Source organism: Trachypithecus francoisi, unplaced genomic scaffold (assembly GCF_009764315.1).
Source record: "Trachypithecus francoisi isolate TF-2019V2 unplaced genomic scaffold, Tfra_2.0 Lachesis_group15, whole genome shotgun sequence".
In the NCBI taxonomy this organism is placed as follows: Eukaryota; Metazoa; Chordata; class Mammalia; order Primates; family Cercopithecidae; genus Trachypithecus; species Trachypithecus francoisi.
The window spans coordinates 21,229,128-21,256,197 of record NW_022681460.1 but is presented as its reverse complement, the minus strand read 5'-3'; the positions used below and the strand labels follow the sequence as shown (position 1 = coordinate 21,256,197).

The window sequence follows — 27,070 nt, the reverse complement described above, 5'->3', positions numbered from 1 at the left end:
TTTGTACCCTGTTGTAGAATACTTCTGCATTAGAACAATATATTGATGATTTAGAATTAGTTTAGACCAAGGTTTGCAAACTAAAATACTGATGAGGGTACACTACCAACTGTAAAATATTATTTCTAAAAACTTTAAGCCAATTTATAGGAAAGGCAGATGACAGAGAACCATGCGAAATTATGCCATGGGGAGGGAATCAGCAAATCTTGGACTGTAAAAAATTCCACCAAACTGGTTTATTTATAGCTGCTGGGGGTTGGGGAGAGAAACAGTGAGAAGCTATATATTAGAAGAGATTTAAAAGATGTATCAACCAATTACCTGGTATAGACTTTCTTTTAATCCTGACTTAAAATATATATATAAATATAGATAAAATACATATTTATATATAATATACATAAAATATATATTTATATATAAAATATATAAAAATAGCTACAAATGCTGATTTAAACAAACTATAGTACATATACATATACAAAACAACTGCAAATTTGAGCACACTGAGTATTTGATGATATTAAATACTTGTTCTTGTTTTTTTTTTTTTTTTTTTTTTTGAGATGGAGTCTAGCTCTGCCGCCCAGGCTGGAGTGCAGTGACCGGATCTCAGCTCACTGCAAGCTCCGCCTCCCGGGTTTATGCCATTCTCCTGCCTCACTCAGCCTCCCGAGTAGCTGGGACTGCAGGCGCCCGCTACCTCGCCCGGCTAGTTTTTTGTATTTTTTAGTAGAGACGGAGTTTCACCGGGTTAGCCAGGATGGTCTCGATCTCCTGACCTTGTGATCCACCTGTCTCGGCCTCCCAAAGTGCTGAGATTACAGGCTTGAGCCACCGCGCCCGGCCTAAAATACTTCTTGTTAATGTTTACATTTGATAATGAATGGCTGTGCAGTTATGTTTTATAAAAGAATCCCTATCTTTCTTGTTACATGCTCAATTATTTACAGACAAAATGATAGGATGTCCAAAATTTGCTTTAAAAATATGTTGAAAAGAAGTAGTGAGGAGGTATAGAAAAACAAGACTGGACTTGAGTAATGATAGTTAAAGCTGTGAGATAGGAAAGTGAGGATTTATTGAACTATTTTATCTACTTTTCTATATATTTGAAATGTTTTCTAATAAAAGGCTTTTAAAATGTTTATGAAGATTGAGCACGTTAGCTTACACCTGTAATCCCAGCACTTTGGAGGCCAAGGTGGGAAGACTGCCTGAGGCCAGGGTTCAAAACCTGCCTGAGAAACACAACAAGATGCCATATCTGCAAATAAAATTAAACATTTTTTAAATCTGATATTAAAAAAATAGAATATGTTGTCATGAGTGGGAGTTTAAAAGAAAAAAATTAAAAACACAGAACAGATTTAAGAAGTATCTCTCAAATTTGTCTTAATTCTGCTGCAAGCAAAACAACAAAATGAGTAAAAGGCAACTGTCTCCCATCTATTGGAGTGGGGATTGGTGGGAACTGATGGACAGAAAGGTGCATGTCCACTGCAAGAGGCAGGAGCAATTTTTGTCTACTTAACAGAAATTGCAGGAGCAATTCACCACGAGATTATGGATACTCTGCACGCCAGCATGGTTGGTAATGCTAAATCTTCTAATATTTTCAGAAAATTTGTAAATCAAGATACACAGACAAAATATCTTCATGATAAATGTTGGCAATTAATGCAAATTTCTTTGAAATCACTTTTTGGAGAAGTACTATATGGATCAAACAAATAGATCAAATATGCAAAACATAACATGTTGCAACTTCTGGTTGACAACAAACCGCCTTGGCACCTTAACAACTAGATTCTTCATCACCTACAGTGTAGTCAGAGGTTACAAAACGCCAGCATCTAGATCTCACAGAATATTGCCAGAAACTCCTTTGTTGAGTCTACATGCCTTTGATTAAATCATTGCCTCATGTCTAATTTCTCTTTCTGTGCCTAGTCTCTCCAGATTGATCCTTTGGCTGGAATGACGACTTGGACTTTCAACTCCAGATTCTCTTCTGAATACTATTAGTCAGAATTTAAGAACCTCAGGTTCCAGTCCAGCCCCAGTGTTGGCAGAGATTTCCAGAAACCCCCATCCCTATCCAGTAATGTAAACTCCCTGCTTGTCCAGGAGGCGTGGTTGATAAGAAGTTAATTTGTAGTTATTTTAAATATTATTAATGTGACTTTGCTAAATACAAAACACATGTTTTCCTCATTCTCATTCAAGGTTAGCTTTCTGCTGACCTTCACAAAATACTGCACCCCATTAGAGAGTTATTTGCTGTTTGTTTATAATCCATACCAAGTTGGAAAATCACTATCTGGCTGAGTATAAACACTTCGAACATTTGACCATCAAAATGTCCCAGCCATTTCCTCTGCGTCCACATGTAAGCGTAGTGATGTAATAAGCTCTCATATATTGTCTCATTAGGACTTCCAACTTGTTTGCTGCTCTTGAAACTGAACATGGTAATATAAATGTTGATTTTAGTTAGGTTTAATTTGTCTAAATGTTGCTCTTTGTAATAAAATTCAGTGTACAGATGTTAGATGCTTAAAATGTCACTTAAAAAATAGAGACATAAGTTTGCAGTGGTAAAGATATTTACTATCAGGATTTTCTGAAATACACCCTGGTTTGCTAATGTAAAACTTACTGGAATTATCTCCCCACAGCTGTTTCTGCTGTTTCTCCACCATCCCCATCTCTCACCCTTGCCACATGTAGATCAAACACAGATTCACATGTTTATGTATTGGAGTATTTGGGACAAAAAATGGGATAATGAGTTTAATTCACATCTCTAGCATTTTAAATGTACTTAAAAAATGAATTGAGGCCGGGCGCAGAGGTTCATGCCTGTAATCCCTGCACTTTGGGAGGCCGAAGCAGGCGGATCATGAGGTCAGGAAATCGAGAACATCCTGGCTAACACGGTGAAGCCCCATCTCTACTAAAAATACAAAAAATTAGTCGGGCACAGTGGCGGGCGCCCGTAGTCCCAGCTACTCGGGAGGCTGAGGCAGGAGAATGGCGTGAACCCGGTAGGCGAAGCTCGCAGTGAGCCGAGATCGCGCCACTGCACTCCAGCCTGGGCGACAGAGTGAGACCCCGCCTCAAAAAAAAAAAAAAAAAAAAAAAAATGAATTGAAACCTTGTATATAAAATGTCCTCTGCTTATAAGGGCATTTAAGTTACTAATATCTATTATTGCCTAAACAACTATTCAGAGAAAACACTTAAAATTTACATACGTTATAAAGGATTTATTTATGCTTCATGTCTTCGTCTTTCCCACTATCTTCCATAGATTTGTATATAATTAGTTGTCTTCTTTTAACCTGATCTGGTGGTTACTTCTCTACTCCCAAGAGTCCAGTTATGAAGCCTCAGTGCTGCCATGTTACCTGTATTGGAACAGGCATGGCAGCTTCCAGTGTGCCCTAATCAAGAGAAAGAAAGTCTTCATTTATGTTTCATTTTGAATTGGTTTTCATACGCTATTTTTCTCTCCTTTATTTTAAACACTGTAAAAACAAACAAGCAAAAAACAGATGTCCTTATACACGAGATAGTCTCCAAACATATCTGTAGGACAAAATCAGTGAAAGTTCCATTAACAAAAGATAGTTTTAGATGTGTGGTGGTGGAGGTGGTGGCAGCATGTGTATGTATGTGTCTGTGTGTTCTGGTACAATTATCCTTGTAAATTATGTTTGTTTTCCTATTGTTGAAAGAATTTAATTTTTCTTATTTTGTTACATAAACCTAGAAAATGAAAAGTGTCTACTTAACAAAATCCCTAGAACTATAGCAATGTAACTGTACTTACATTTCAATTAAACCATTTATCAGATTTGGTACTTAAAATTAGGCAAACGAAAAAGAAACTATAGTACAAAATAAGGCTGGGTGCCGTGACTGGTGCCTGTAATTCCAGCAATTTGGGAGGCCAAGGTGGGTGGATCACCTGAGGTCAGAAGTTCAAGACCAGCCTGGCCAACATGGTGAAACCCCATCTCTACAAAAATACATGAGCTGAGTGTGGTGGCATATGCCTGTAATTCCAGCTACTCAGAAGCCTGAGGCAGGATCATTGCTTGAACTCAGGAGACAGAGATTGCAGTGAGCCGAGATTGAGTCACTGCACTCCAGCCTGGGTGACAGAGCAAGACTCTGTCTACAAAAAAAAAAAAAAGGAAAAATAAAGAAACTGTAGTACTATGTACAAAATAGAATGTTAGTGCTAGAAAAGAGACATTTTAGATCCCATCAGGAAGTCAAAATGATAAGGATTAATGGAGCTATTTTCTGCATATTAAAAAGACTCAAATTAAATATGCATTAGCAATGGGGTCATTTAGGCTAGTGGAGATTCTTCCTTTGACAAGAATCATATATTTCTCATGAGAACATGGTTTATCTCATGCTGACTTAAAGCTACTAATCTCTTTATTTAAAAAAGATGAAAGATGTTATTTTATCTAAAATATTCAATTTAATTTGTTAACAAAGCTTTTAGAGAATTTGGGTTTGGTAGTCAAAATGTTAAGCATCCTGGATATAGTCTGAGACCTTTCCTTCTTTTTTCATTTTGTAGGCGAAAATAGTGTCTGATCTAAGATAACACAGATTTTTTTTTCTTGTAGCCAAACTGATATTAAAACCAACTTTTGTGAATTATACTACAGAACACACAATCGGTCTTCTCTCTCCCAAATCTCAGTGAATTACAACAACAAAGGTTTATTTCTTACCCACCCTTCATGTTGGCAACCCTGGGTTGCCTGCTGTTCTGTTCCATGTGCCTGCTTATTCTGAGACTTAGGTTGAAGATGCCCCTTTTTGGAACACGTCATTTTTATGGTAAAGTGAAAAGAGGTTTTACACAGCTATACAATGCCTCATAAAGCATCTGCTTAGACACTGCGTATGTTGCTTCCACTTATATTCTCCACACCAAGCTGAGAACCAAAGGTGTAAGATTACCCAAAGAAACTTATATCACAAACCCTACCTCAATGGGGTAGAGGTGTAGAATCTTCTTACATGGAGCTTAACAAAGATATGAATCCATCATCTACCAAAACAGATCCCTGACTCCTAGGGACTGCCTACTCTCTCAGCAAGTTTAGGTCTCTCCATTTCTTGGGGTCATGAAAGCAGTAGGTCCTTAGGATTCAGTGGCTACCATGCTAGTTCTAACATCTAACTTGGGGGGCAGACTGAAGATTTTATTGAGAACATTACAATTTGAATACCATTGCTCCTGCAGACTAGAAAACTGAGTTACCAAATGGGAGTAAATTGAACCCAAGCAAATTCCTTTCTTAGGTAAACTCAAAGGTGAAAAGTTGCTTTTTTTAATGAAGATTCTTCCTAGCTAAAAATTCACTTTTTTAGATTTCTATAATATAATTCAGAAAAGGTATTTTTGGTGAATATTGTATTGAACCCCCCCTCCCCCCCGCAATATCCATTTCAATTTGCTCCCAATGAGTAGCAGTTATACAATTTGGGGACTTACTCTTAATTCAGGGGATAGGCCTGATCCATCTAAGGATAATCTCATTTCTCTTGTTGGTGACCGATTCAGAATGGTCTGATTCTGGCCATTCAATTATGAGAAGACGGTTGCTGAATACTTCTGGAAAAGATTCCTCTTACTCCTAAGAAGCAGTAATGGAAAACTCTTTTCTCTGCCTCCCACAGAATGTAAACTGAAAGCACATTTCCCCAGAAGCTATTGTCAGTCATCTTGAGAGCATGAGGCATGACGGCCTGGGGATAATGTAACACTGATGATTCAAAGTTGAGAGAAAAGAGAAATATTGCTAGACCCTGATTAAACTATGACTAAATCTTACAGCATTTATGTTTATATGAGTGAATAAAATCCATTATTTTTTAGTCACATTAAATTTATATTCAGATGCTTCTAACCAAAAGCATCCTGATAAAGCATTAGTCCTTCTCTCCTTTTTTTAACTCTCCACACCAAACTGAGAACCAAAGGTGTAAGATTTTTGTAAGTTCTCTAAGAGGTATAAGCAAGTATCTATCTCACCTCTTGAGTTCTACAATGAAAACTGTTATTTTTTTATTACGTTAAAATATCTTACATGTCAATATATACCTAGGCACAAGGCATGAGACAGCTTTTGTAATGTAATTTACTTAAATGAGAATTTTATTCAAATGATAATATATACACCACTAGAAAGGAAAAGACAAGAAAAGATGATCAAGTCACTCCTTTAAAAATACATAAAAAATAATATAATTCTCAGTATATTACTCATTGCATATTGTCTTAGTGGTGAACATTTCCACCAAATAAACAAAATAAATATTCAGATGAGCCAAAAAGTTGTTCAATAAACAGAAGAATGAGGAGGGGTTTTTTTTGTTTTTTGTTTTTCTTTCATCTAACCCCTTGGAAGCCATAAACATTATATATATATATATATATATATATATATATATATATATATATATATGGGTTTTGTAGAGACAAGGTCTCACTCTGTTACCCAGGCTGGAGTGCAATGGCGTGATCATAGCTCAATGCAACCTCTAACTCCTGAGCTCAAGTGATTTTCCCATCTCAGCATTCCAAGTACCTGGGACTACAGCTGTGCCTCACCATGCCTGGCAATTTTCTTTTTTTTTTTTTTAATTTTTCTGTAGACAGTGTCTTCTTATGTTGCCCAGGCTGTTCGCAAGCTCCTAGCCTCAAGTGATCCTCCCACCTCAGCCTCCCAAAGTGCTGGGATTACAGGCATGAACCACCACACCTGGCCTATGAGGTTATTGCTAGTAGTTGTTTTTTTTTTTTTTTTTTTTTTTTTTTTTTTTTTGAGACGGAGTCTTGCTCTGCCACCCAGGCTGGAGTGCAGTGGCCGGATCTCAGCTCACTGCAAGCTCCGCCTCCCGGGTTTACACCATTCTCCTGCCTCAGCCTCCGGAGTAGCTGGGACTACAGGCGCCCGCCTCGTCGCCCCGCTAGTTTTTTGTATTTTTAAGTAGAGACAGGGTTTCACCGTATTAGCCAGGATGGTCTCGATCTCCTGACCTCGTGATCCGCCCGTCTCGGCCTCCCAAAGTGCTGGGATTACAGGCTTGAGCCACCGCGCCCGGCCGCTAGTAGTTTTCAATGTGACATTAAAATAACTTGAGTGGAAGGCTGGGCGCGGTGGCTCATGCCTGCAATCCCAGCATTTTGGGAGGCCAAGGCAGGCTCATCGCTTAAGCCCAGTAATTCAAGACCAGCCTGGGCAAGATGACAAAACTCCATCTCTACAAAAAGCACAAAAATTAGCCTGGCATGGTAGCAGGTGCCTGTGGTCCCAGCTACTTAGGAGGCGGAGAGGTGGGAGGATTGCTTGAGCTCCAGGAGGTCGAGGCTGCAATGAGTTGAGATTGTGTTGCAGTTTTCTTTAGTTCAGCTAGAGACAGAGTCCTTGTCACATGGCCACAAAAGATTAGGCTCGCAGACAATTTGAAGGATGAGAATAATGGGATTTATTGGGCAAAAAGGAAAAACAGGGGACTCAGCAGAGCAAGAATCCTTCTGGTGTATGCTTCCCGCCCTGGTGATTGAATCCCAGGTTCCACCCAGGAAGAGGAGGGGCCAGGCTCCTCCCTGCTGCAAATGGCGCGAACTTCTGTGACTCCACCCCTGTGTCCACCGCTCCCAGTGCGCAGCCTGGTTGGAGTTTCTCTGGGGACCCCTGCCCCACTCAATTGTACCACTGCACTCCAGTCTGGGTGACAGAGCGAGGCCCTGTCTCAAAAAGAAAAAACAAACTTAGGTGGTATTAAAATCATTTATATGTCTCTATTTCCCTTATTTTAACTGCTGTATTCTCTTCTATCTGTGCAAATATGCGAAAATAGCAAGATAATTCTGTTCCTATAAAATATTAGCTATAATAAATGTCATTCCTTACTGTTCTTTATTTCTTTCTCCTACAATGTGTCCATGGACAGGTAAATTTTGATGAGTTCTTGATATGAATTTAATCTGACACTCACTACTCCTCCCCAACCAACATCATTTTCTTGGTCCCAGGTTGTAGCCTTTAAACTGCTTGTCAGCAAGTGTCTTGGGGTGGGGAGGGGTGGCAGAGCTGAGAGAACGCAGCAATAAAGTCAAGTCTTGACAAGTTGCAAATTTCATCTATGTTCTGAGCCAGCAAAATAAGATTTCAATATCAAAGCTTGTCAAAATGTATCATCCATGCTAAAGACAGGAAAAAAAGCGTCAGAAAACTCATAAGCAAAGGCTTCCATTGTTTTTTGGATAACAGAAACACTCCAAAAAGTAATGTAATAATACTCATACATTAAGAATAAATATAAGATGGAGTTTCTGCAAGAATATCAAATGTTCAAATTTCAGAGGAAAAACTCAGAAAAAAAAAATGTAGGCATGCGTTTGGCACCTCAGAGACACAAACACAACATGTGATGGCATGGGCTGCAAAGGTAACTGTTCTGAAAAAGTGTATAGCATGGGACCGAGGATTCCCAAAGGAAAATGCAATGGCAGCAGGTAATGTGGAGAAATACAGGAACTAGAGAGGGGCCTGTGAAACAAGAAATACTTGGGTATGAAATTTGCTATGAATGAGGAGTGGTAACTTGCTCAATAGAAAGTGTGGCAATTGTGCCACTAAACAGTCTTATTTTCAATTCAGGGATGCCAGGAATACAAGCTTAAAAAAAAAAAAAAAAAAAACTGGAAGTGAAGAATATTTTTTTTTTTTTTTTTTTTTTTTTTTTGAGACGGAGTCTCGCTCTGTCGCCCAGGCTGGAGTGCAGTGGCCGGATCTCAGCTCACTGCAAGCTCCGCCTCCCGGGTTTACGCCATTCTCTCTCCTCAGCCTCCCGAGTAGCTGGGACTACAGGCGCCCGCCATCTCGCCCGGCTAATTTTTTTTTGTATATTTTAGTAGAGACGGGGTTTCACCGTGTTAGCCAGGATGGTCTCGATCTCCTGACCTCGTGATCCGCCCGTCTCGGCCTCCCAAAGTGCTGGGATTACAGGCTTGAGCCACCGCGCCCGGCCGAAGAATATTTTTTAAACATGCAACATGGGGGAAAAAAAAAGGACCTCAGATAAACACCTGGTGAATCAGGATGCCACCTGGTTTCCTATGCATGTCTCCCTTTCCTGACTTGCCCTTCCAAAAAGAAGGCAGTTGAATTAGGGGATTGTTTCCCCAAAATATAATAAATCTAATTCCATAATTAATATATTTATGGAAGTCTCCCTGTCAAATTTTAAGTCACAGGTTGAGTATTTTGGACAATTGATACAGACCAACCAGCATGCTTCTGAGAGTGAAGCCAAGATTTTCGAAGTCCAAAAGACCTGTTTCCATTTAGAAAGTAGTCAGTGTCCACTGCGGTCCTTGGGTGATGATAATGATGTGAATCTTTGTTTTACCATGTATTGGATACTAGAGAAATTGTTCATGTTTATGAGTGTGGGGCAGGGGCTGTGATAGCCTTAAGGGTTTTGTTAACTTTTCAGACTCCCTACAAGAAGGGCACATAGGAGGCATGAGGTTGGATTAATGCAATTGATTTCAGCTAATGCACTGAAAGAGGCTTCAGTTGCAGAAGGATTCCCACATACACAGGCATCTGACTGACACCCCTCTGGCTGACACAGAACAGATAATAAACATAATCTTTAATTTCTCCAAGTTTAACCATAAATGATTAAAACACTTGATTTCGGTCTTTAGTTTGTCCCTGAAAATAAAATGATTAGGAGGAGGAGTTTTGTTGCTTAAATTTGAAGCCGATTTGTATTTCTAGCATTGGCTTACTTACATCAATTTTATTCTATCATTTAGTCTCATTGCTTAGTCTCAGATAAGTTAATTCAAACAAATTAAAGGCCATTCTATATTCTAAACCAGAGGTTCTCCACCGGGGATTTTGTACATTGGGGGATATTTGGCAATATCTACAGACACTTCGGTTGTCACAAATGGAAAGAGGGCAGCGCCATTGGTATCTAGTGAATAAAGGCCAGGGTTCCTGCAAAGCATTATGCAATGCACAGGACATCCCCCTACAAAGGAGTGCTTGAGTTTGAGCATGAGTGTGTGGGGTTCCACACAGTATGCTCTCTACTTTCATATAAGTTTGGAATTTTCTTTTTTTTTTTTTTTTTTTGAGACAGAGTCTTGCTTTGTTGCCCAGGCTGGAGTGCAGTGGCATGATCTTGGCTCACTGCAACCTCCCTCTCCTGGGTTCAAGCAGTTCTCCTGGCTCAGCCTCCCAGGTAGCTGGGATTACAGGCGTGCCCCACCACACCCAGCTAATTTTTGTATTTTTAGTAAAGACAGGGTTTCAGCCTGTTGGCCAGGCTGGTCTCAAACTCCTGACCTCAAATGATTCACCTGCCTCGGCCTCCCAAATTGCTGGGATTACAGGAGTGAGCCACTGCACCCAGTAAATTTGTAATTTTCTGTAATAAAAGGTTTACAAGACTCTCAGGGGTAAGATCCAAGGAACGTGCATTTTTAGCAGACTCCTCCTCATGTGATACTCATGGACTAAGTTATTTGAGAACCTTTTTTTCTAGAGCCTATTAATCTTCCTATTGTTCTGTAGACTGTGAGTTTTTCAAGTAGCTTCACTTGTGCAGTTTCTCTTCTATTCTCCTTATAATCTCCTGCTCACCAACTTCTCATCACAAGATCCGGCCACATTCCTAGAACCCTTTCCTCTCTGATTTCCACATTGGGTTTTTGTTGCATGCTATGTGGAAGCTCTTTATCCTTTTTAATAAACTTGATAGTTTTTCTCCAACTCTTTTACCAGTGCCATCTGCCAGGAGATCACAGAGAGCCTTGGGCAACAAGATAAACATAGAACATATCCTTTGGGTCCCTAGGAACATGCCCTCCATGCTTACAGTTCTGAGTTTACAGAAGATCTACAGATCTACAGTTTTTGAGCCTCCTCCTGAAAATTACTTTGTTAAATTGTCACAGTAAAAGGCCCATTTGCCTTGGCATTTTTCTCTTGAATTTGCTGACCTAGGAACTTAAAAACCCCTAGGAACCAAGAGGGCTATTATTGGCTGTTGCTCATAGCGGACAGCTGTTGGTCTACTAAAGTGTTGGTAATTAACAACAATTTGTATCAGCTAAGTGTCAGGCAGACCTCAGCAGGCACCATAAACACGCAGAGGCTCTGGAGCCAATTATTCCAAACACTGGCAAACACTGCCCTGGCACTTCTCCTTGCCAGATGGGCTTTTCTTTTGCTGTTTTTTTTTTTTTTTTTTTTTTTTTTTTTTTAGTAGTAGGGCAGTGTGCAGTGAGAAAAGTACTGCACTGGGAGTTCAAGACAGCTCTACCAATACCCATCTGAATAATGTTTGACAAATTCTTTTAAGCCTCAGTCTGTAATATGAAGATGTTTGAATGCATGAGTCTCAAGCTTTGTTACCCAACATTTGGTTCACAATCCAGCAGCAGTGGTTCACGTTGGAGCTTGTTAGAAATGCCGATTCCTAGGACCCGCCGCAGACCTACTGAATCAGGATGGGTGTTTTCAATAGACCTCCAGGTGACTCCTACTCACATCCTATTAATTTCCTAGCGCTGCTGTGATGAATTACCAAAAATTTAGTGATTTAAAGCAAAACAAATGTATTATGTTACAGGTCTATAAGTCAGAAGTGCAACACAGGTTTCACTGAGTTAAAATCAAGGTGCCCAGGGCTATGTTCCTTTCTAGACCCTGCAGAGGAAAGTCTGCTTCCTTGCCTTTTCCAGCTTCTAGAAGCTGCCCACATTCCTTCTGTCACTGCTCCCTTCCTCCATCTTCAAAGCCAGGTGTGTCACATCTCTCTGACCATTCCTCCATAATCACATCTCCCTCTGACCTTGAACTTCCAGAAAGCTTCTCCACTTTAAAGACCAATATGAATAGATTGAGCTCATTCAGATTATCCAGGATAATCCCATCATTTCAAAATCTTTACTTTTCACATCTAAAAGTTCTTTTCACCATGTAAGGCAACACAGTCACAGGTTCCAGGGATTAGGATGTGGATATCTTTCAGGGCCATTGTTCTGCCAACCATACACACTAAAGTTTTAAGAAGTTCTATTCCCACAACATATTCATCTATATAAGAAAATAAACAAATGGAATTCTGGGTTGGGTACAGTGGCTCACATTTGTAATCCCAGCACTTTGGGAGGCTGAGGTGGGTGGATCACATGAGGCCAAGAGTTTGAGGCCAGCCTGGACAACATGGCGAAACCTCATCTCTACTAAAAATACAAAAATTACCCAGGCATGGTGTAATCCCAGCTACCCAGGAAGCTGAGGCACAAGAATTGCTTGAACCCAGGAGGCGGAGATTGCAGTGAGCCGAGATTGTACCACTGCATTCCAGCCTGGGTGACAGAGACCCTGTTTCAAAAAAAACAGAAAAGAAAAAAAATAAATAATTAGCTGGGTGTGGTTTCACACACCTGTAGTCCCAGCTACTCATGAGGCTGAGGTGGAAGAATCACTCAAGCCTTGGAATTTGAGCCTGCAGTGACCCACAGTCACACCATTGCAGTCCAGCCTGGGCGACAAAGCAAGATCCTGTTTCCAAAAAAAGAAAGAAAGAAAAGCAAAGAAATTGAATTCTTTTGTCTGTTGTTAACTGCATTCTTCCTTTTATGGCTGAATTGTGTCCCCCCGGAAAATTAGTGTGTTAAAGTCCTAACCCCTAGTACCTCAGAATGTGACTCTATTTGAGCATAGGGCCTTTAAAGGGGCAAATAAAGTGACATTATCTGAACGGGCCCTAATTGAATAGGACTGGTGTCTTTGTAAGAAGAGGAGATGAGGACACACACAGAACAAAAAGATCATGTGAAGACAAGGAGAGGATGACCATCTACAAGCCAAGAGAGGCCTCAGAAGATCAACCTAGCCAACACCTTGATCTTGAACTTCTAGATAACTTCTGTTGTTTAAGCCACCCAGGCTGCTATACTGTTGTTTATAGCAATCCTAGAATACTAATATACTCCCCAATGCTAGTTCAACATATTTTGAAACAACCGTGACTACAATCCCATCATTACTGCTTCATTATCAAGCTACTGTAGTTCTCCTGACCCAATTTTAATCACTTTGTTTCTGTCTCCCTGGTAACAACCTAATCTTGACCTGAATGTGACACAGAATTTTAACCCATCCACCTGCATTTCCCTGATTACTCTGTGGAAAATACGTTCATCCTCACAACCTCCTCTTGATTCTTTATCCAGTCCCGGCTGCTTTTCCCAAGATTGTATATCTTTAATTATTCCCTCTTTCTCTAACATCATCAGTCTCCCTACTAGTGAATCTTTCTACTCAAACTACAAAAACATTTGATTCTACTTATTCAGTCTCACTGCTCTGCAGAGCAAATAGCCAATAGTTTTCTTAAAGCACTCAACTCCTGGACAAAGTAATCTGCACTCAACCTCTACATCCTCATCATCAATTCATTCCTTCACACCTCCCATTCTGACTTTTTCCCCTAACATTTGGCTAAAGCTGTTACTTCTGATGTCACTGGTGACCTTTTTTATGATTGCCAAATCACTTCTCATTCTCCTTGATCTGTCTGCAATTGTTGACAGTGTAGACTGCACTCTTTCTCAATGCTATATCATTTTGAGTTTTTTTCCCTTCCTCTCAAAGCTTTCCTCCTTTCCTTCTTGCACAGATTCTACTTCTAAAAATATGTATTGAACCCCTACCATGTTTCAGAAAAAAGCCGATTCCAATGCTTATTTTTTTCTTTCTCTTCTCTACTTAAAGTGAGCTTTTTCATGTTTAGATGTAATTGTTTTTCAAAGATCAATTCTTGATGTTCTCCTTTTTTAATGGATTTTGTCATAACATGAATTTACTAATAACAATTTCAACTAGGATTTCAAAGCAAAGAAAGCCCAAAACTTTATTTTTCTCCCATCAGTCTCGTCACATTTTTCTATCAGCATGTTACTCCAATATTTAAATTTGACATGTCTAAACTAAACTTTCTATAAGTTAACAGAGCATGCTTACCAAACTTGTGCATTGAAAAAGGCAGAACATACAATATTAAATATCATGGCAGACCTAATCATTAGGTTGAAACTAATCATATAAACTTTAATGTGGATAAATGCAAAGTTCTGCAAATATCTATCATACAGATATAAACAAGAGTGACCAGTTCTTTTTTTTTTTTTTTTTTTTTTTTGAGACGGAATCTGGCTCTGTCGCCCAGGCTGGAGTGCGGTGGCTGGATCTCAGCTCACTGCAAGCTCCGCCTCCCGGGTTTACTCCATTCTCCTGCCTCCGCCTCCCAAGTAGCTGGGACTACAGGCGCCCGCCTCGTCGCCCGGCTAGTTTTTTGTATTCTTTAGTAGAGACGGGGTTTCACCGTATTAGCCAGGATGGTCTCGATCTCCTGACCTTGCGATCCGCCCCTCTCGGCCTCCCAAAGTGCTGGGATTACAGGCTTGAGCCACCGCGCCCGGCCGAGTGACCAGTTCTTAAAAAGGAATCTGCAAAAAAGAGACAGAAGACTACATTAGAAAGCTAGTAAATCGTAGACTACATTAAGATAGCATAGTATCTAAAACAAGAGGGAAAAGTATTTCATTGTTTTCTGGGCAGAAGATACTAGAGTCAAACTTTTTTTTTTGAAAAAAGGTCTTACTCTGTCACTCAGGCTGGAGTGCAGTGGCAAAATCACAGCTCCTACAGCCTCTGCCTCCTGGGCTTAAGCAATTCTCCCACATTAGCATCTCGAGTAACTGGGACCACAGGTGTGCACCACCATGCCTGGCTATTTTTTTTATTTGTTGTAGAGGCACGGTCTCCCTATGTTGCCCAGGCTGGTCTTGAACTCCTGTGCTCAAGTGATCCTCTGACCTTAGCCTCCTAAAGTGCTAGGATTGCAGGTGTGAGTCACCATGCCCAGCCGAGAGTAAAACTTTTAAAATAGTTGCTGGAACTTACTGCCAAACAGCTAGCCAGAGATTAGTAAAAGCAATCTGGAGGGAAGGAATCTGAAAATTGTTTCCTATTAAAAAAGTTTTTTTTAAAGAAGTGTTTCATGTAAAATAGCTATGAAGAGCCAACATACTGAAATGTAGTTACAGAGGGCAAAACACATGATAAAGTTCAGCTCAAAAAAAGGAAGACCTTTCTAAGAAAGATGTTAAATATATAGATATATCTATAGACACTTTTCATATAGTGGCCTCTGTATCACCAAAAATATTTAAGCATTTAAAAGCTGCATTAAAAAAGAGCTATCTAATTTAATAAACAATGAACTTGATTCAAATAGTATTGAATTCCAATACAGACTCAACAACAAGCATCTTGGAAAAGTTACTTACTTCTCTGAACCTCATATTCTCATATTATAAAATTGTATAATATTATCCTGGGTTGTTATGAAGATTATATATAATACATGTGAATCATTTGGCTCTTATTATTATAATTTTTAACAATGTATAGTTAAAAATTTTGACCAAATTACCTAATACTAATCAAAAGATGTTAGTATTTTTACAATACTAATATCTTTTGATTACTAATCAAAAGATATTAGTATTTTTACAATACTAATATCTTTTGATTCCAGATTTGCTGAGAGCCTAGTCAAAATATGTATCATTGTTTAGATTGCATTGTTTTTCTACATCACAAAAGAGTTCATTATGTATTAGTCAGGGTTCTCCAGAGAAATAAGACCAATAGGATGTGTGTATATATATGAGACGGAGAGAAAGTGAGAGAGCAAGATGGATTTATTTTAAGGAATTGGCTCATGCAATTGGGAAGGATAGCAAATCTGAAATCTGCAGTGCAGGCCAGCAGGCTGGAAACCCAGGGAAGAGTTGATGTTATAGTCTCAAACCTGAAGCCTGTCTGGAGGCAGAATCCTTTCTTTCTCAGGGGACCTCAAACTTGTGCTTCAACTGATTGAATGAGGCCCACCCACATTATAGGGGATAATCCACTTCACTCCAAGTCTACTGATTTAAATGTTAATCATATCCAAAAAATACCTTCACAGCAACATGTGGACTCATGTTTGATCGAACATCTAGGTATTGTAACCTAGCCCAGTTGACATATTAAGTTAACCATTAGGCTGAGTGCAGTGGTAAGCACCAGCTACTCCCAGCTACCCAGGAGGCCGAAATGGGAAGATTGTTTGAGCCCAGGAGTTTGAGTTCAGCCTGGGCAACATAGTAAGACCTTATCTCTTAAAAAAGAAAATAAAAAACGACAAAACAAAACAAACCAAAAACACAGTTCTAAACCAAACTAATTCTACACTCTCACACAAAGGAAGGTATGGTGAAAAATACATTTTTGCTTGACAGAGCAGGCAAAGGAAAAAAATTAAGGCCAGGTACAGTGACTCAACACGTGTAATATTAGCACTTTGGGAGGCCGAGGCAGGAAGATCGCTTGAACCCAGGAATTTGAGATAAGACTGGGCAATCTAAGGAGACTATATCTCTGCAAAAATTTTTAAAAAGTAGCTGGGTGTGGTGGCGCATGCCTGTGGTCCCAGCTACTTGCGAGACTGAGGTGGGAGGATAGCTTGTATTTGGGAGGTTGAGGCTGCAGTGTGCCGTGAATACACCACTGGACTCTAGCCTGGGCAACAGAAAGAGACTTCGTCTCAAAAAAAAAAAAAAAAATTTAACCATGTTGGAAAATGGTTATCTTCCCAATGGTATTATGTAACATCTCTGCCAGCATTCTGCAACTTCAAAAACTTTAGAAAGTTTCTTTCTAGCCTTATGTGGTGGCTCATGCCTAGTTCAAGGAAAGTGCCCATACCTATAATCCTAGCACTTTGGGAAATCAGGGTGAAAGAACCACTTGAGTCCATGAGTTTGAGACTAGCTTGGGCAAAATAGTGAGACCCTGACTGTACAAAAAATTAAAAAAAAAAAAATAGCCGGGCATCATGGTGTACACCAGTAGTCCCAGCTACTGAACTGGCTAACATGGAAGGATTACTTGAGCCCCCCAGTTGGAGGCTGCAGTGAGCCTGTGTTCAAGCCACTGCACTCCAGTCTGGGCAACAGAAAAAGACCTTGTTTCAAAAATCATCATCATTATCGTCATCATTAAAATTCGTATTATACCCCAAAGTGAGTGACACTGGTGTCAGATAATAGTATCTTTCATTGGTGTTATGTAACATCCCTGCCTGCACTCTGCACCTTTAAAGATATTCTTTCTAGGTTGGTGTGGTGGTTCATGCCTATAACCCCAGAACTTTGGGAGGTTGAGGCAGGAGGATCACTTGAGTCCAGGAGTTTGAGACCAGCCTCGGCAACATAGTGAGACCCTGTCTCTACAAAAAAATTAAAAAGATAATAATAACCGGGCATGGTGACACCCGCCTGTGGTCCCAGCTACACAGGAATTAAAAAGATAATAATAACCAGGCATGGTGACACCTGCCTGTGGTCCCAGCTACACAGGAGGCCGAGGTGGGAGGATTGCTTAAGCCCAGGAGGTAGAGGTTGCAGTGAGCTGTGTTCAGGCCACTACACTCCGCCCTAGGTGAGAGAGTGAGACCCTGCCTTAAAAAAAAAAAAACAACTTTGTTAGAGTTTGCTGGCAAAAGTGACTTCTTTCACCATTCACTACAATCTCCTCAGTTTTATTTTCCAGTGTTGTATGCTCCATTAATGTTTCCAAACGAGTGTCAATGGTCAATATGCTGATCTCAGGAAAGCCAAGTTATACACAAACTCTATCTTTTAACTCTGCAGCATCTGCATTCATATATCCATAACCCTAAAGAAGACCAAAAAGCTGAGAAGAAACCAACTATTTTACTGGAGTGACCTGGTTTATTTTTCTGTGGAATTGGACTAAGCCTCTAGAAAGAACTGAGAGGACTGGGTTATTTTAGGTTCATGTTTTTTCTCCAGATCATACCACACTTTCTCCACATCAAATGAAATATCTAAAGTGAAAACACTTTAAATATTTTCATTTGGATTATTTTCAAAATTTTCAGTGTGAGAGTGGTTATTTTTAATCAGTCTTTATATTTGAGATGTATATTGAAACATTTACTGAGAGAATGGTTAAAGCTAGGAGATGAATACATGAGATTGCTTATGTTATCCTCTACTTTGCATAGGTTTGACAATTTTATAATTTCTCTGTGGTATGCTGATATTTTAGTAGTATTTTAAAAATGAAACAAGTAAATATGTTTAGCTGTCTACCTGTTCCTTAGAGCCATAATAAGTGTTTGTCAGTCCTTTTTTCTTTTTTTTTTTTTTTTTTTTTTTTTGAGGCGGAGTCTCGCTCTGTCGCCCGGACTGGAGTGCAGTGGCCCGATCTCAGCTCACTGCAAGCTCCGCCTCCCGGGTTTACGCCATTCTCCTGCCTCAGCCTCCCGAGTAGCTGGGACTACAGGCGCCCGCCACCTCGTCCGGCTAGTTTTTTTTGTATTTTTAGTAGAGACGGGGTTTCACCGTGTTAGCCAGGATGGTCTCGATCTCCTGACCTTGTGATCCGCCCGCCTCAGCCTCCCAAAGTGCTGGGATTACAGGCTTGAGCCACCGCGCCCGGCGGTCCTTTTTTTCAAGAACTGTAAAATTGGGTGGGGTGCAGTGGCTCACACCTGTAATCCCAGCACTTTGGGAGGCCAAGGAGGGTGGATCCTGAGGTCAGGAGTTAAGACCAGCCTGGCCAATATGTTGAAACCTGGTCTCCACTAAAAATACAAAAATTATCTGGGTGTGGTGGCACATGCCTGTAATCTCAGCTACTTAGGAGGCTGAGGCACGAGAATCGTTTGAACCTGGGGGGCAGAGGTTTCAGTGAGCTGGGAGTGTGCCACTGCACTCCAGCTTGGGTGATAGGGTGAGACTCAGTTTCAAAACAAACAAACAAAACTATAAAATTATGATCATTAATCTTGCACGTGTCTCTAGACTGGTGTCTATCTCTATTAGTCCCCAAGCTATTCCCTTTGGGGAGGAGGACAGACATCTTCAGTAGGAGCACAAATTCTTGGTCTTTGGGACTCAACAAGTAAATGAAGAGAAAAATTTAATGAACCATTTCATATAAATAATTTTCAACACTACTAAAAAGTTTACTATGGGATCAATGAAATGTGGTAATATATGGGAGATACTCTGAGATTTGGGAAAGATTGTTGTTCACTGCAACTACCATGACTATTATTATTATTTTTTTTTTTTTTTTTTTTTTTTGAGACGGAGTCTTGCTCTGTCACCCAGGCTGGAGTGCAGTGGCCAGATCTCAGCTCACTGCATGCTCTGCCTCCCGGGTTTACGCCCTTCTCCTGCCTCAGCCTCCCAAGTAGCTGGGACTACAGGCACCCGCCACCTCGCCCGGCTAGTTTTTTGTATTTTTTAGTAGAGACGGGGTTTCACCGTGTTAGCCAGGATGGTCTCGATCTCCTGACCTCTTGATCCGCCTGTCTCGGCCTCCCAAAGTGCTGGGATTACAGGCTTGAGCCACCGCGCCCGGCCAATTATTATTATTATTATTGTTTTGTTTTGTTTTTTGAGTTGGAGTTTTTTGTGTTTTTTTTGTTTTGTTTGTTTGTTTTGTTTTGTTTTATTTTGTTTTTTTTTTGAGACAGAATTTCTTGTTGCCCAAGCTGGAGTGCAATGGCGCGAACTCGGCTCACCACAACCTCCGCCTCCTGGGTTCAAGTGATTCTCTTGCCTCAGCTTCCCAAGTAGCTAGGATTACAGGCATGCACTACCACGCCCAGCTAAATTTGTATTTTCAGTAGAGACAGGGTTTCTCCATGTCGGTCAAGCTGAACTTAAACTCCCCACCTTAGGTGATCCGCCTGCCTCAGCCTCCCAAAGTGCTGGGATTACAGGCGTTAGCCACCGCACCTGGCCGACCACCATTATTTTAATAGTTGCTTTTGCCTTCATCATCACTGACCTCAGCCCAGTTCTCCACTGTGGTCTCAGGGAATCTTACAAACATACAAAAGGAAAAAAAAAAAAAAAAAGTCCTTATCTTTTCTCTCCATAGCTAAAGTATAAGGTTAAGAAAGGATGAACTTCCTTTAGTGACTCCCTCTAAGAACAATGACCTACCGGAAAGGGTGGGGAGGGCGTTACAAGAAACCTTGCCTAGATAAGTCTGCAAAGAGACTGACTTCTAAGTAAGATTTGTCAACATAAAAGTTAATTTAACAGGCTGATTTTTCAGAGCAGTTCATTATCATCACAGGTCATTCTTATATTGTTCTAAGCAACAGATAATATACCTACTGTATCACTGTAGAAAAAAGTCCACATGTAAACCATTAAAATGTTTCAAATACCATTTTTTTAGTATTCAGTTTTCTTCTTAAATAAACTAGATTTTCAATGTCATCTGTAATTTGTATACAACTCCAAATTTGCTCTTCTCTCCCACATACACAGCTCCTGCTGAGCTAATGGTTTTCTATTTTCATCTTGCTATTTATAATTTACTGATGTTTCTTACCAAGAATATTTGGTTTGATCCACAAAACTCATCTGAACCTATTGCCAGTGTTGAAGTATTACTGTTTTAATGTCATTATTTAATCATAGAAATATTTTCTGTGCATATATTTATTTTAAAATTATGTATAAATAAACTCTACCAAGGCTTTCAGATTGTAGCCCATAATCATTTGTGTGTGTGTGTGTGTGTGTGTGTTATTTATTTACTTATTTATCTATTTAATGTATTTTTGAGACAGGGTCTTGTTTTGTCACACAGGCTAGAGTACAGTGGCGCTATCATAGCTCACTGTAACTTCAACTCCTAGAGGTTCAAATAGTCCTCTCACCTCAGCCTCTCAAGTAACTGGGACTACATACGTACACCACCATGCCTGACTAATTTTTTAAACTTTTTGTAGAGACTGGGTCTTGCTATGTTATCCAGTCTCAAACTCCTGGCCTCAAGTGATCCTTCCACCCACCTCAGCCTTCCAAAGTGCTGGGATTATAGGCATGAGCTACCACACCCCACCTTGTGTGTGTTTTTAAATAGTCTTGACATATTTCCAAAGAAGTGCATGTACATTTAATAAAAATTATCCTTAGCCTCTTTTTCAGTGAATTTAAGAAGGATAATTTGGAAATTTACTACATTTGTTTTCCTGTTTTACTATTTCATCAACACTGGCTGTAGGTACATTCTTTGAATTACAGTAAATAATTTGGCTGTCTAGATGCAACAAAATAAGAACACAAGACTTATTTCAAGTAAATCACTAACTTGTGTTAGCCAACAATAAGCAACAAGATTTTTCCTAACATTTTTGCTGTGTTTCGGTGAAGATATTTAAGATCTAAGAACAATATTTGTTTCACATTTTATCTCCTACCTTTTCCACTCTTTAAATAATGTCTTTAGAAAGAAAACCTATCAAAAACTACAGAACTTGGCCTGAACCTTCTTATGTCAATATATTTTCACTGGATAAATTTATATAAATATACGAAGGCCAGGCCTGGTGGCTCACGTCTGTAATCCCAGCACTTTGGGAGCCATGGCAGTAGGATTTCTCGAGTCCAGGAGTTTGAGACCAGCCTGGGCAATATAATGAGACTCGCCCCAATCTACAAATAATAATAATAATTTCAAAATTGCCTGGGTGTGATTGTGCATTGTCTATAGTCTCAGTTATTCGGGAGGCTGGGGTGGGAGAATCACTTGAGCCCAGGAGGTGGAGGCTGCAGGGAGGTAGAATCTGGACCATAGAGCAAGATCCTGTCTCTAAATAAATAAATAGGCCAGGAATGGTGGCTTACACCTGTAATCTCCACACTGTAGGAGGCTGAGGTGGGAGGATCACTTGGACTCAGATGTTTAAGACCAGCCTGGACAACAGAGTAAGACCTTGTCTTTATTTAAAACATAATAATAAAGATGAAAATAAATAAATATATGTTATACACACACACACTCACACATACATACTCTCACACACACATACGATGTAAACTTTACTGAACAAATCTAAACACAAGAGATATCACCTGTTCATCTGACCTGTATTTGGAAAACCTCCATCTAGAGCCTTGTTTATTACAATACTATCACAGCTTATTGAAGATAGAAAGACTTGAGATAGTGCATGGCCTCCTTATTTAATGGATACCGAAAACCAAGAACCAAGTCGAAGGAGGAAGTTTTCAGTATTTAACTAGTCAGTGTTCTCTGCGTTCTACTGCATCCTCACAGACTTCTTCCTTTATTTTATTTTATTTTTTTTTTTTGAGACGGAGTCTCTCTCTAGCCCGGGCTGGAGTGCAGGGGCCGGATCTCAGCTCACTGCAAGCTCCGCCTTCCGGGTTTACGCCTTTCTCCTGCCTCAGCCTCCGGAGTAGCTGGGACTACAGGCGCCCGCCACCTCGCCCGGCTAGTTTTTTGTATTTTTTAGTAGAGAGGGGGTTTCACCGTGTTAGCCAGGATGGTCTCGATCTCCTGACCTCGTGATCCACCCGTCTCGGCCTCCCAAAGTGCTGGGATTACAGACTTGAGCCACCGCGCCCCGCCAGACTTCTTCCTTTAGAAAAAAAAAAAAAAAAAACACCTGAATGAACCTAAAATACTTCTGTGCAAAAATTGAAAAGGCAGCTAAATTCATGCTTAGTTAGTCTTATATGGAAGAAAAATGATTATTTTTAAATATATGTGAATCTAACTCATTTGAGTAGTAGGGACTCATTAAAAAACAAAACCCTCAAAATGCAAGTCTCCATCTGTTTCTTTTGGTAAAAATTATGGAACACATGCAATCTCTGTTGTGGTTACGCAGGACAGAAAAACACAGAAGCATGCCTTATGATTTCTCTAAAGGGATTTTTAAATCCTCAGAGACATTCCTTAAACAAAATTACTAATGCTAATTTCGTGATGCTCTGTTGGTTTTACTTATATATTAATACGATAACATTCAAATCCTATTGTCTTAAATCTAGAGACATACCAAGAGAGATTCCTAGCTTCATGTGGGACAGATTACTCCCATATTCCCACTACAAGCAACTAATAAGTAGGGCAGTGAGGCATTTGGCAATGGCTGCTGAGAAGGATGATTTAAGATATTTCATCTTCCTTTATTAAAACGGTTATATCTTGATACTAGAAAGCCATTTAGTGCTATCCCTGGTGTGCTAAACTCTGAAGAGGTTTTATGGTTTCCTTAGTGTTACTTTTTTAGGCCAAAACTCAAAAATCCTTTCTATAGAATCTTCATGGAAAACCTTCCTTCTACACACACACATACACACACACACACACACACACACACACACACACACGAGCGTGCGCGCGCGCCACCTACCTACAGTGCTTTCAGACTTAACATCTGAAGTTCAGTATCCCAAAACAGAAGAGGGAAAAGTATATCCTGAGGGATATGAGGATTTAGCAGAAACTGTCCCATCCCACCGTAAAACATTTCTGAAGTTTCATGAGTTGAAATCTTACACTTTGCTTTTAAAATTACCTCAAATTTTGCTTTACCTGCATATTTTCCTATTTTAATATAAATATTTTGTCTCAAAGAACTAAAAAGTGGCCCAAACTGACATTACAAGAAGATATGTGTCCTGTGTTATCACACATATAGTTCCACAGGTCACGGGCACTCAGTTTGAGAGTCTGGAAGTCCAAACTGTACATGTTAGCAAAACTGAGCTGAGAGATAGTAGAATCTGTGTAATAGGCAATCCTACTTTTAGCAAGCATCCAGATAATTTAGACTAAATATACTTGGGACCTAGAGATGAGATACACAGGCAATCTTCCAAAAGGCAGGGAGGAAGTGGAGTGCATGGTGGTTGAATATTAGCAGGGGTCATTCAATTGTTCAGTTATTTACTCCCTTATGAGCTCTGGGTACTGAAACAAGTTACTAACTAGAAATACAAAGATGGATAATTACAGTTCCTAACCAAAGAAGATCACAAACTAGCAGAAGAAAACAGACACCTAAACTGGAACTTACAGATTGAAGTGAAAAGTGAAAAGGTAGAGAGACATCAAAGGCATCTGGAATTGAGGAAATAACAGGAACTAAGGCAGTGGTGCTGCCTCTTCCACGGGCTTAAGAGATTTAAGAATTGCTTTAAATTTCTGCAACAGTGCTCAGAGGCTTAGGAAGAAATGTGAAGCGTGCAGGTCTATTACTTTCTCCGAACTCCAACTTAGATGTGAAGAGGTAATATCTGGCTTATTTCAACAAGATCAATTCCAAACTCATTCCTTTGAATAACTGAGTTGTTCTAAAAGGGTAAGAAAAGTTTTGTTGTTTTTAACTATGCTATGGTGCCCAGGCTGGAGTGCAGTGGCATGATCACAGCTTGACATCCCAGGCTCAAGCAATTCTTTCACTTCAGGCTCCCAAGTAGCTGGGATCACAGGTAAATACCAGTATCTCCATTTAATCAAATTGCTCCACTCTGAAGGCAGTATCAGGTCACAGAGAACTTGTTTGAAGACATTTGGTTTCAGCTACCAAATTGAGTGAAGGGACACGACCTGAGTGATCAGGTTAGATAACCACCTTGACAAGCACTTGCACACATACCCTCAAGTCAACATGATGGAGGCTGGAGATAAGTAGAAGTAGTAAAGAAAGATATTCCATTTTGCTGACTTAAGCAAGTCAGATACTAAATAGAAAGGACATGCGGTAAGGAGCAGATAATCTAGTGGGGATTGGGAAGATAATAAATGCAGGTTTGGATAAGTTGAGGTTGAGATTTCTTGTGAGCCAGCAAACTGGATGTATAAATCATTCTATTAGGTTTATATGACTGGAGATCAGGAGAAAGATTTGAACTAGAAATTTTTAGTTGAGAGGTTTCACAATATAAATAATCTCTTCTTGGCCTTTTAGCTAAGATCAAATGTGGTATCTGTTCTTAACAGGTTAAAATCTGATACGTCCTCTATTCAAGGACAATATATTAAATGTATTTTTGAGCAGGGAGATGGAATAGAAGCTTGCACAATCCATTCCATACATCTACCTGGTATTGCAGTACCTCCAAGAATGGTAAACCACACACACACACACACACACACACACACACACACACACACAAATAGATAATATAGAAGCTGTGAGAGGAGATAAAGATTACTTAGTTTACATAGTTTTTTATAAAAAGTGTTACATGTTATCCAAGTAATTCATATATACGCTTCACTTTTTTCTTTTTTTTGGAGATAGGGTCTTGCTATGTTGCCCAGGCTGGAGTGCAGTGGCATGATCACAGCTCACTGCAAACTTGACATCCCAGGCTCAAGCAATTCTTTCACTTCAGGCTCCCAAGTAGCTGGGATCACAGGTAAATACCAGTATGCCTGGCTAATTTTTGTATTTTTTGTAGAGACAAGGTTTTACTATATTGCCCAGACTGGTCTCTAACTCCTAGGCTCAGCAATCTACCTGCCTCAGCCCCCCAAAATGCTATGATTACAGGTGTGAACCACCTAGCCCATCCAGCTTCACTCTTATTGTTGTATGCAATTTTTACTGTCACGCAAATAACCTCAGGTAAATAAAACTAATAGATCATCTTAGAAAATTACACAATTAGTGTGGGGAAAAAAAAAAAGATTTCTTGGAGACAATGGGATAGAATATGGAGTTGAAGGAGGCCGAAACTAAAGCCCTGATGGAAAATCGACTTTCTGTGAATGGATTGAAAAGCAGAAGTCAACAAAAAATACTGAAGTAGCCTGAGAGTTAAGAGGAAGATTACAAGAGTGCATTTGCTTAGAAATCAATGACACAGGATATTTTTTAGAAGAAAGTAGTGATCAAAGGTGAAAAAATCTTTCCAGGGATGATGTAATTAAGTCAGGGGCTTATCTAAGAGCAGGAATGCCATTTGCAACCTTCATGAAAGCAGTTTTAGGCAGTGGTTAAGAAAGAATCAGATAGTGGGACTTTTTAATTTTTATTTATTTGTTTATTTATTTTTCTGAGACAGAGTCTCGCTCTGTCAGCCAGGTTGGAGTGCAGTGGTGTGATCTTGGCTCACTGCAACCTCTGCCTCCCAGGTTCAAGCGATTCTCCTGCCTCACCCTCCTGAGTAGCTGGGATTACAGGCGCACCACCATGCCTGGCTAATTTTTGTATTTTTGGTAGAGATGGGGTTTCACCATTTGGCGAGGCTCGTCTCGAACTCCTGACCTCAGATGATCCACTCGCCTCGGCCTCCCAAAGTGCTGGGATTACAGTTGTGAGTCACCATGCTCAGTCGAGATGGTGGAACTTTAAGAAAGGTTAAGAAGCAGAGACAAAAATAATCAGTAACTTGTTCAAGCACTTGGGCTTTAAAAGCAAAAAAGAGGTCAGTAGCTAAAAAAGAGACATGAAACCCAGGGAGAACCATTTGTTTGGGATCTTATTTTATATATATATATATTTTTTTTTTTTTTTTTTGAGATGGAGTCTTGCTCTGTCTCTCAGGCTGGAGTGCAGTGGTGTGATCTCTGCTCACTGCAAGCTCCGTCACCTCCCGGGTTCACGCCATTCTCCTGCCTCAGCCTCCCGAGAAGCTGGGACTACAGGTGCCTGCCACCACGCCCAGCTAATTTTTTTGTATTTTTAGTAGAGACGGGGTTTCACCGTGTTCACCAGGATAGTCTCGACCTCCTGAGCTTGTGATCCGCCCGCCTCAGCCTCCCAAAGTGCTGGGATTACAGGCGTGAGCCACAGCGCCCGGCCCTTATTTTTTTAATTTTAGTATTATGCACTTGAATTCAATGAGTGAGAAAGAGCAAGTAAAATGGGAGAGACTGGAAACTGAAAAAAGGGAGGATGATTCTCAAACCCAGTGCAGAGACAGGGGGAGTAGCCTCAGAGAAGAGAAGGCAAATCTTTTCCATTAAAACGGGAGGAAAGGCAGAAAGGTAGTATTGCAGGGCAGCGTGCAAATTTGGTGCTGGAATATTGCGGAAGTTTCTATCTGAGAGTTTCT

General features: G+C 40.0%; 1 non-coding gene across 1 annotated transcript; it reads left to right on the top strand.

The window, feature by feature from the left end:
* The first annotated feature begins 24,955 nt into the window (after positions 1-24,955).
* Positions 24,956-25,145, top strand: LOC117098209. The gene has a single exon (XR_004443256.1). It is a non-coding gene; the product is annotated as a U2 spliceosomal RNA (small nuclear RNA).
* Positions 25,146-27,070: the final 1,925 nt, after the last annotated feature.